General features: G+C 38.0%; 1 protein-coding gene across 1 annotated transcript in view; it reads left to right on the forward strand.

Annotated features, from left to right (window-relative positions):
* The first annotated feature begins 1,574 nt into the window (after nt 1–1,574).
* The window catches only part of LOC102018719 (phospholipid scramblase 2-like), a 76,385-nt gene continuing 67,122 nt past the window's right edge, over nt 1,575–10,837 (forward strand). Inside the window, exon 1 of the mRNA XM_005401434.2 lies at nt 1,575–1,689. The gene's annotated coding sequence lies outside the window, so the exon portion shown is untranslated. The remainder of the gene's footprint in view (nt 1,690–10,837) is intronic.

The raw sequence follows: 10,837 nt of genomic DNA on the forward strand, positions 1-10,837 counted from the left end.
TAAATGGGTGGGGCATGGGGAGAAGGGAGGAAAAGGAGAGAAAAGGGATGGAAAAAAATTGAAGGGAGAAAATGGTGATGAAAACAGAACTTTTTAAAATGGGAAGGGAGGGCCAGGGATGGTGGTGCATGCCTGTCATCCCAGCACTCAGGAGGCTGAGGCAGGAGGATCGTTGCAAGTTCGAGATCAGCCTGGGCTACAAAGTGAGCTCAAGGCCAGCCTGAGCCACATAGCAAGATCCTGTCTCAAAAAGACAAAAAAAAAAAAAAAAAAAAAAGGAAGGGAACCATCAGTTGGAGGAAGCAGGGAAGGAGGAGAAGGATAGGGGATTAAAAAAAGAAGGAAGATGCATTGTGTACATGCACCAGTTAGCCACAATACATGCAATCATCGTGTACTGCAAACACACTAATAAATTTTAAGACTCCTTTTCTTTTCTTTTTTTGTTTTGGTTTTCTTCCGCTTCTGCTGAGCTAAATCCCCAGCCCCAAGACTCCTTTTGTTTAAAATCTTATTACTAATACAATCTTTGAAGTTACTATTTACACACGAAATACTTTGCTCCTGTGTTCTAATAATCCTCTAACATGGTAAAGATGACATTCTCAGATGTCAATGAAGTGGAAAAGAAACATATTTGTTCAGATTATAAACTTCAATATTGGGGCTGGGGAATTAGCTCAGCAGCACAGTGCCTGCCTGGCAAGTGCAAGGTCGTGAGTTCGATTCCTAGTACCGAAAAAAAAAAAAAAAAAAAAAAACTTCAATATTGGCTGATCAACTTGTAACAATAAGGGGCAACCCACTTTCTGGGCCCCTCTTCTGTCCCTCTTAGACAAAAACTTTCTTTCTCTTGATAAATTCTTCCTGCTCTTTAAAAAAAAAAAAAAAAAAAACTGGTAGCAATAAGCAAATATGTGAAGTAAAAGCTTACTGATACGTTATTTGCACATGTGCTTTGCCTTTTTAATTAAAATGCGATCAGTCAGTTCAGTGGGCCTCTGAACCCTGACTCCGTTAAATGAGGCCGATTTTATTACTCTTTCTGTTCAACCTCTCCTTTCACAACAGCACAGGCTAGGAGGCCTTCAAGTAAAATCCCTACCAGTGCCACAGGCTAGGATTTCTCAGTCAGAAACTGAAGGAATGTTGTATTTGTAGGGAAGATTGTATTGAGAAAGGAGATGAACAGTCCATACCTTCCCTCATGCTGAGGAGAAACAAGTTGAGGAAATAAACTCCTGTGGAAAACACCCTTTCATCCTCAACAGAACTGCTACTGTCTAAGAGGGACAGAAGGGGGGCCTGGCAAGTGGGTTGCCCCTTATTGTTACAAGTTGATCAGCCAAGGGGCTACTCTCCACGCCAAACCTTGAGTGTCAGCAGCATCCTACAAACCCAATATCTCCACAAAGAAATTGAGAACACTATTAAGGTGGGAAAACTACAAGAAAAGCAAATTCTAATGACCTCCCAACATCCTAAACAAATCCCTGGATGCCTCCCTCATTCTAAAGATGAGTCGGAACCATGGCACTCGCCTCTACCTTGTAGGACACAGGGGGCGTGCTGAGAAAAGCACCGGCGCATGCGTACCTGGATCCCAGGTCATTCCTTATGCCGGCTGCAGAGGAGAGGCTTTCCAAGATGGCTGTTCGGCGGCAAAACCATTTCCAGTGAGGCTTAAAGGTAAAACATCTCTGTGATAATACAGGGTGTGGCTAAAAAAATACGATGAATGGTTAAGTTTACAAAATATTACCGTGAGAGATATATTGTCATTAATCCTCATCAAAATACTTCCTCTTGACTGGAACATGTTGATTCCATCCTTCTTGCCATTTCCTGAAGCAGTTCTGGAAGTTCTCTTCTGAGTCTTTAGGTGCATCATTGAGGCTGCTTCTTTCATGACTTGAATCAACTCAAAACATTTACTTTTTCAGGGCTATTTTGGTTTCGGAGAAGACAGAGGCATTTCATGGGGCCGGGCGTGGTGAATAAGGTGGATGAGGATACATCATAAAGTTCTTAGCACCTGCTTTTCAGTTAAATGGCAGTCAGCACCATCACTCACTGTATTTTTGATTAGTCCTTATCATGATACAAAGGAAACTTCCAGCATGGCTTTGAAAAATAATGAGCTAAGTGTGTTTGAAACTACAGGAAATATTCTGAGTAGAATTAATGGCCATAAGTCTTTTGTTATAAATAAAATTTAAATATTCACTGTATTTTGTGAAAACACGTTGTATGTACTACTTTCATTTCTTCTCTTTCCTTTACACAGAATTATGGAGCTCTGTTAAACAAAGTAAAACCATCACAGGTCTATACCCTTCTTTTCTTCCTTCAACTTAGCAAGAAAGGTTTGAATACAAGGTATACTGCCGGGCACCTCTGAAGCATTTTTTAATTGTGGGGAAGGAAGTTTCAGGTTATCTATGGTTGAGTGTGTGAACAGTGAGTAAGAAATGTAAAGTTGATTGTCACTAAAATCTCTGGGAGGAGGCTATGATCCAGGTGGAGAATAAGTGGCTATGAAAAGGTTAGCAGAAAAAAAAAAAAAAAAGCACAAGCACAAGAAATTAAATTGGCCAAAAAAATGATTTTCTGATTTCTGGTATCCAGTTAGCTGCTTTCTGCCACCAAGAAATTAAGGCTTTAATTGGATGTGCCCACAGAAACAAAAGCAACCACAACAGAAAAAGACACCATAATTGCGGAGTAATCAGCAGGAGTAATTACTAATTACTTAATTAGTAAATCTTATCATGAGTTGGGGATATATGAGTGAAAATGCTTCAGGGCACCATTAAGTATTTCTGATGCTGCAAAGTCCCAGAAGCATCCACAGAAATCGCCTCCATGTCCTACTCAACTACTATTCAGCCCCTACATACTATGACCTAACTCCCTGACTTTCCTAGGAAGATGTCTTCGCTCTTGACCTTGTTTCTTTCAGAGGCTATCCCGATATATACTTTAATGTCCTCACTTGTCAGTAATATAGTTTCCATTGAGAATAGCATCAAACTTACATGGTTAGTGTGAGGGTTATGATCTAATCCAAGCCAATGGACACATGCCATTGCCTACAATAGAACAATAGTAGAAAAAAAAAAAGCTGTGAACTGATAATGATCAGTGGCTCCTCAATACAAGAAAGTGGCTCAAATTTTGGCAAATTTAGATTTCTTTACTGTGATTTTTGCATGACTTGTAAAATTCCTTCTGAATTCTCAGATGAGCAATGATTCCCTTTTTGAGGTGAGAAAATCAAATTTGCAAATTGGGAGATCATTCTGCTCTCACAGAAGATTGGAATACATCTGGGTAGAGTGACAGTGACTTTCTATTTTAACCCTCTATGTGCAAGCTGCAACAAGCCACAGAAAAAGGGTAGCAAAAATCTGGACCATGAAATCAGCCTAAGGAATATGAGGCTTGAAGTCAATGCTCAATTTTTATTCAGAGAGAGCATAGGATGATAATCCACAGGACTACTTTTAATGTTTATGTGGTCAAAAGTGTCCAATTAGTGCTGAACTGTAGCTTAAAATTTTACCTAGTTTGGAACCTGTCTAACTTTGGAAAACATGCTTAAAACTGGCAACTTGTCCACCTGCCTAAAAATGGCAATTTGTTTTTGACTGGATTCTGGTTTTGTAGCATTAGGACCCTGGGTTTCTTCTATCTTACACGGATATCTCAGGGCTGTACTTCTCTGCGGTAGTCTCAGGTCCCTGGATCCTCTGTATTTTCCAAAGTGGGAGTTCCTGTCTAGGATCTTTACTGCCCATATTTCTCCCACTATAGTGATCATAAAGTCTTAAGTAATCTTTAACAAATTTGAAATTTCCCTACAGCACAGCTGAAACAATACTGCACTCCAGCTTCTACTTATTATCCAGTTCCAAAGCCTTTCAGTGTCTTTTTGATGGTGGTTACGGTACCATCTAGTTCCCATGCCAATTCCTTTGTGCTTATGTGAGTGAAGGACAGGAAAGTGTGGGACCAATGAAAGAATGTTAAGTCATGCCGTGTCTTGGTAGCCCCATAAAGAAGTTCAGGTTTTACTGTGAGAGCCACAGTGGAAGATTTTAAAAAGAGGAACGGAATATCACATGTTGCTATGGCCAAATGTCTCCCAAATCAGGATTAAAGTTCCAAGATTTAAAGCAAAAGTTTTTGTATTGTCTAAGGATAAGTAAGGTCATCCAGTGACTTACTGGCTCTTTTTAAAAATGATATATATATTGTTTAAAGTATATTGGGAATAAAGTTTATTTTTAATTGCTACAAAAATTGTGAGCACTGATGTGACAGTTAGGTTAGACTGTCATATTGATTGTAAAGTATACTGGGTATGTGTCTGCAGGTCACGGGGACATGAACATGATTACTATATATAGTCTCTGGTACCTTCCTCTCTGTGCTGTTTTCCTGATCTGCTTCCCTAACACCAAGAGCTGAGCAGCTTTTTGGTATCACATTCTTCCTCCTTGATGCTCCTGTCATGGTGTCAGTTGACCATGGAATGAACCTTCAAAACCCATGAGCCAAACTGGACCTCTCTTTATTTATGCTGCAAGGATTGGATATTTAGTACCAGCATTGGATATTTAGTACCTGTGTAAAAGATTAATACTAAAAAATGGAATAATTGCTATGCTACATATGACAATGCAATCCAGAAACCTTTGGAACTGGTTAGTGGGAGGAGCTTGGGCAGATGTGTACTAGAGAATTTCCAGAATGCTGTAAACAGAGTGCAAGGAAAAGCTGGCTGGGGGAAAAAAGACCAGAATGGTAATATAAGTGGAATCATTAAGGTCAGCTCATGAGGTTTCCTATAGGAGCCAGAAATCTATCGGGAATTGGACTGCAGGCCATTTAGCTACATTTTGGCAAAGAACTTGTCCACATTTTGCCCATGTACTAAGACTCTTTATGATGCTGAATTTAAAGGTGATAGACTAAATAAGCTGGAAGAAATTTCAAGCCAGCTTGGCATTTAAGCTGCGGCATATATTCTACTGGCTGTTTTTACCAGATCTACAGTGAGAATCGGAAACAAAATGCACAGCCAAAGCCTTTGTAAATTTGCAGTTTGTACAGAAAGGAAGCATGTATAAACTTTGGGTCAAGGAGAATATGATTGCTGAAGAGTTTAACACCACTAAAAGATAACAAGCACTTTGAAGTAATATAAGAAAATAGCTGCTTTGAGGGAATTACGGGAATCCTTTTCCCAAGCAGAAAGGTACAAATGCATAAACCTTTCATTTGAGACAGAGCGTGCAGGATTCTTGCTGAAGACCACTAGGGGATTAGTTCCCAGAGACTCATTTAGTATGCCTAGCCAGCCAGGCACTGAGAGACTACCGCAACCATAGCCCAAGGCAACTTGTCTTCCACTCATATTGGTGAAAAACCTTGGTGTCATCTGTATAATGCTGGTTCTACTAACGTGCAGAACACAAGATCTATGGTCCTATGGAGGCTTCCACAGAGATTTCAAAGGAAGGCCCGGGAGGCCAGGCAATGTGTCTCTGAGAGGTGCATGCATGAAGATGCATGAATGAAGCTGAAGAAGTTGGGGAGACCCCAAGTAGTCAGAGATGATAGATATGTGAGTGTTCTGCAGAGGAGAGCGGTGAGCAGCCCGTGGAACAGCTCAACAGAGAACCATGTGGGCTGAAAATAGCAAGGATGTATGGGTGTAGGACTGCCCAACCCCTTCAGAACTCAAACTTCATTCCATGTGCCCCTGAAGCCATAGGTGTAGCTCTGGGATTTAATATTTGCCCTGCTAAGTTGGGTCTTACTTTTGTCCAATTCCTTTCTAGTGCCCTATTCTTCCCTTTTGGAATGGAAATGTTTACCCTGTGTCATTATGTTATGAGATCAAGTAACTTGCTTTTTGAATTCTGCAGGGATTCATAGTTAAGCATTCGCCTAGATTCTAAGAGGAAACTTTTACTTGGATTCTTGGAATATCCTATAACTTTCCAGATTTTGGGGTGGCATTAATGCACTTTTTATTATTTGTGGAATAGTTATGTCATGTCAAAAGTAATCTTGATCTCATGCTTATTTAGAGATTAAGTGGGGTTTAAGGGGATTTGTTTGAGTTTCATATTGACAAGGGTGCAAATGTGACAATTAAGGTGCATTGTTTTCATTGACCGTAGAACCACTTAGGATATTAGTAATGCATACATCTTGGTGTGTCTGGCTGGTTTATGAAGGTGTGCTTTGGGGTACTGTGTCTGTTCCCTGCCTTCTTCCGCTGTATCCAGTTCTCCTGTTCTGCTTCCCAGCCATTAAGAAGTGAGCAACTTTGTTCCACAATGCCTGTCAGCCATATGTATCTGCCATGAAGCCAGCCAATCATAAACTGCACCCTTTGAAATCATGAATCAAATTCGTCCTCTTCTGGGTTAAATTACATGTATCTGGTATTTTTTCCAGGGAACTAAAAAGCTGACCAACACACTGATATACCATCACCAGTAAACATTCTCTTAAAGTACTAGTAATATGTATGTGATTAATATGTACAAGAAGAACAGGAAATGTAAACCCAGTGAGTTCAGTAAGCAAAAATTAGGCATCTATGCTTATATATTTTGATAATTATTCTCTGATTATAAAAATCATAGCATAGCATCAATCAGATAGGTAGAAATACTATGACATAAAAAGGAGGAAGGGAAGGAAAAAGAGTAAGTTTTCATTTGAAGAAAGCAAGTAAAACTTTAGAAGAAATGATGGAATCAGAAAACTACCCTTTAACAATAATCATTACATAATTTGTGATTCTGAGAAAGAAACATTAATGGCTATAAAAATAATAGTTGAAATTTTGAAGACTATTCCAAGTCTCAAAGTACCTTATCCTATGATGCTTTTAATACAAAGAGAATAAAATGGATATGCTTCAGTTATCACAGGACAAATTCAGTTGTTATCTAACAATATATAAAAAATATGTCTTTCATTTCCATTTCCAATAGCATGTTCTGTTCATCCATCCGGGACTTCTCCTGCAGTGTCTTTAATTCTATTTCACTGCATTGATCTCCTCACAATGACACAGATATTATCTACTGTGTTACCTATGTTTCCTCCCATGCTCCTCCTTTCCTCCTTTGAAGTACCCATTAACAGAATCCTTGACATCATAATTCTTCAAATAGCCTTCTCTTAGTCAGCTTGGGCTGCTATAATGAAATACCATAAACTCTCTTAAACAACATTTCATGTTTACAGTTCTGGAAGCTGAGATGTCTAAGATCAGGGGGTCAGCTTGATTGATTCCTTATAAGAGCCCTCTTCTTATATTACAGAAGGCTGGAAGGCCATGCTATCCTCATGTCACCACTTAGCAGAGAAACACAGAGCTCTGGTCTCTTTTTCTCTGCTTAAGAGCACATTCCTCCACCCACAGAAGCATACTTACCTTTGGAAGGCTCCAACCTACACATTTTTTAAAAAAAAGTAAGCATTCAGATCATCACCTTTTATTTCTGTCCCTCCCCACTATCCAAATCTTTCTCGCATATAAAATAAATTCATTTCATCTCAATAATTCTACTGCTGTCCATCCCCAACAAATCTTGGTATTGCCAGGTTTGGTCCATTAACATCTTAATAAAGAATCTTATTTTCTTTTGTATTTCCATTTCTGAGAGTTCTAGTGAGGTCTAACATCTTTTTATTTCTTAGGTGGTCAACTTTCATTTAATGTGAATGAACATTTTATATTATATATATATACTGATATATATATCAGTATATATATATAATATATATCAGTATATGATATATATATATATCATATACTGCTTTACACGAGTAAGACAAATTTTATTTTACAGAAACATAAGTCGAGCCTTAAAAGTTTAACTAATTTATAGGTAAGATTGATACAAATGGGAAAGATCCTATTGTGTAAAAGTAGGGTAGGCTTTATTTACAAGTAAATTAAACTAAGTTTAATTAAACAAAGTAGATTAAGATCAAGTTTCTACTAAGTAGATTATTAAAAAGAATGTAGCCAAGGAGAAAGGAAATAGAACCAAGAATATCTGACTTCTTGCACCTAACACAGTGCCAGAAGGTAAAATGTAGGGGGACCCTCACCCCCCACCATTTAAGCCTCAGGCACAGCTGAATCTGCGCAAGCCCCACTCCTACAGCCCCTTGAAATGGGACAATCACTTCCCAATCCTGGCAATTCAATTTAAAAACTGTGTGCATTGAAGCTGCAAGTATTTAGAGGCAGTCACTTGTGGGATTTTTGTTTACCACTACTGAAGGGTTTGGGGCAACTTTGTGCCGACAATAAAGGGATACAGTAAAGATTGAATTTGAGGTGTATCAAGTACCTGTATTTTCATGCTCAACATAGTTTCTGAGTGTCTCAGGCCTCTCGTTTGCTCTGCTGACTCAAGTCGGATTCAGTGTGGCTCATAAATCATGTACCCGGTTCCACCAGACTGGAAAACTAGTACTGGGCATTGTGGGAGGTTATTTCCTGATGACATATGTAAATCCGCCCACAATAATAGCAGTCCCAGCAGGCTTTTATTAGGCTATGCTTCCTGTCCTTTCTGTGTAGCAGGAGTTTAAGGCCACCTGTAGTAGAACGGATTAAGTGCAGAACAGGGAGTGTCAAGTATCACAGATCAGTAGGTCATTAAAAATGAGAGAAAAGCTAAAAACACCTTGCGTGAGAGTTGCATCAGCTATTTTCATTGGCTTGTTCTTCAGTTTGTGACTTGAATAGAAAGTATGATCCCCACTGAGACCTGAGTTCTCAAGTAGCTTCTGCTAATGCCCATTTGCTTTCATGTTAGCTGTTTCTCATGCCAAACATGTCATTTACATACATGTAGATGAGATATTCTGAAAGTTGCATTTGTGTATGTGTGTGTGTGTGTGTGTAATATTCTTTTTATCAGTGTCTGACTATAAAGTATGTTAAAGTATGTGATGCTGAATTTTTAATAGGCATTATTTTCATTAGTAATAAAGTATTTAAGACCTAAGAAGAGCAATGAAAACACTAAGAGGTTTGCATATTGTAAATAAGCTTCTTACATACAGTTATATATAAGTTAAAATTAATGCAAGATAACGTGGAAAAAATTTATTTGACCTTCCTTCTCTCTTTCTGGAAAGGAATGTTTATAATACATTACCTATTGCTGTCCTACTGCTACGTATTTGGTGCACTAACTTGTTTTATATTTCCAATTGTCCCACAATACAAGACAAATTGTAACCAAGGACTGATTATCTTTTCCAAAGCATAATTTAGATACAAAGATTTGAAAATATTTTCCTGATAAAATTTATGTGAGAGTTTGGAAATGAGGAGATGCTACATTGTATTGTTTTAGAACTAAAATGAAATTTCCTTTTTAAAGTAAAATTGACATATTTTAACTAATTATTAAATAATACAGAAGATCCAAATATATAAAATCAAAGATGACAAAGGAGACATAAAAACATATAAAAATACAAAAGATCATAAGAAACTACTATGAAAAAATAGTTATATGAAAAGGGTTCTGTTCATATTTAAATATTCTCAAAAGCTTCTTGCTCTTAAAGACCGGCTTTGGGTAGGGGATTGGATTATGGGGAAATATGGCTGACTTGCAGTTAGAAGCTGGGTTCTGAAGAGGTGGGTCCCTGTGGATATGACCTGGAAGACTTATCTCCCTCTCCAGCTCCAGCTTTTACTCTCTCTGCTTTTTCTTCCATGTCATGAGCAGCTACACTGAGCTGTCCTCTCCTGCCTTGGAACCAGCCTACTATAGACAGAAACATGAGTCAAACATTTCCTTTCCTACTTGGAACTGTGGGTGTGGAGTAGTATCTCAGTGACGAGAAAAGCAACTAAAGCAATAATGAATTGGGAAACATAAAACAAATAGATGAATTCCTGGGTATTTTATAACCTATGAAGAATAAATCAGAAAGAAATTGGAAATCCACGCAAATCAATGACCAGTAATGCGAATGAAGCAGTAGTTAAAAGTTTTCCATCAAGAAAAGTCTAGGACCTGATGGTCTGAAACTGAATTATACAAAACCTTTGTGTAGCCATGTGCTTCAGACAAATGCACCGACAGTACATGCTGCAGAAAGGAAAGTTTGTGTAGCAAATGATTCTAGGAAAACTGAATATGCATATCCAAAAGTATGCAACTGGGTCCTTCCACCCCACCCAAAATCGAATCAGAATGCATCAAAGATGTAAGTGTAAGATTTAAAATTATAAAGTTATTGTGAGAAAATGAAAGGAAAAAATTTTAAGCCATTGATATAGGAAAATATAGTTGGATAGGACCCCAAAAGTACATACAGAAAAAAGTAAAAATAATTAAAGGGGATTACATAAACCAAGAAGTTTCTTCATGAAACAAAGAATTAATATACAGCATATATAAAGAACTCAAAAAAATCAAATAACAATAAATCCATAAAATAAGGCCTGAATAGCTCTCCATAGTAGATATTTCTGAGTCAGTATTTCTCTGCAGAAGACATACAAATGATCAACAAGTACATGCAAAAATTGTCAATATTACCTAACAACCAAGGAACTGCAAATCAAAATTACAATGACGTATGGCCCCACCCCAACTTGAATGGCTGTCATGAAACAAATGCTGGGAAGGATGTAGAGAAAGGGAAATTATTATATACATGAAAATGTAGGGATGTAGCTCAGAGGCACAGCACCTGCCTGGCAAGTGTGAGGGCCTGAGTTTGATTCTGGGAACCCAAAAAGAAAATAGTAAAAAAAAAAAAAAAA

Source organism: Chinchilla lanigera, unplaced genomic scaffold, assembly GCF_000276665.1.
Source record: "Chinchilla lanigera isolate Chin_1 unplaced genomic scaffold, ChiLan1.0 scaffold00073, whole genome shotgun sequence".
Lineage (NCBI taxonomy): Eukaryota > Metazoa > Chordata > Mammalia > Rodentia > Chinchillidae > Chinchilla > Chinchilla lanigera.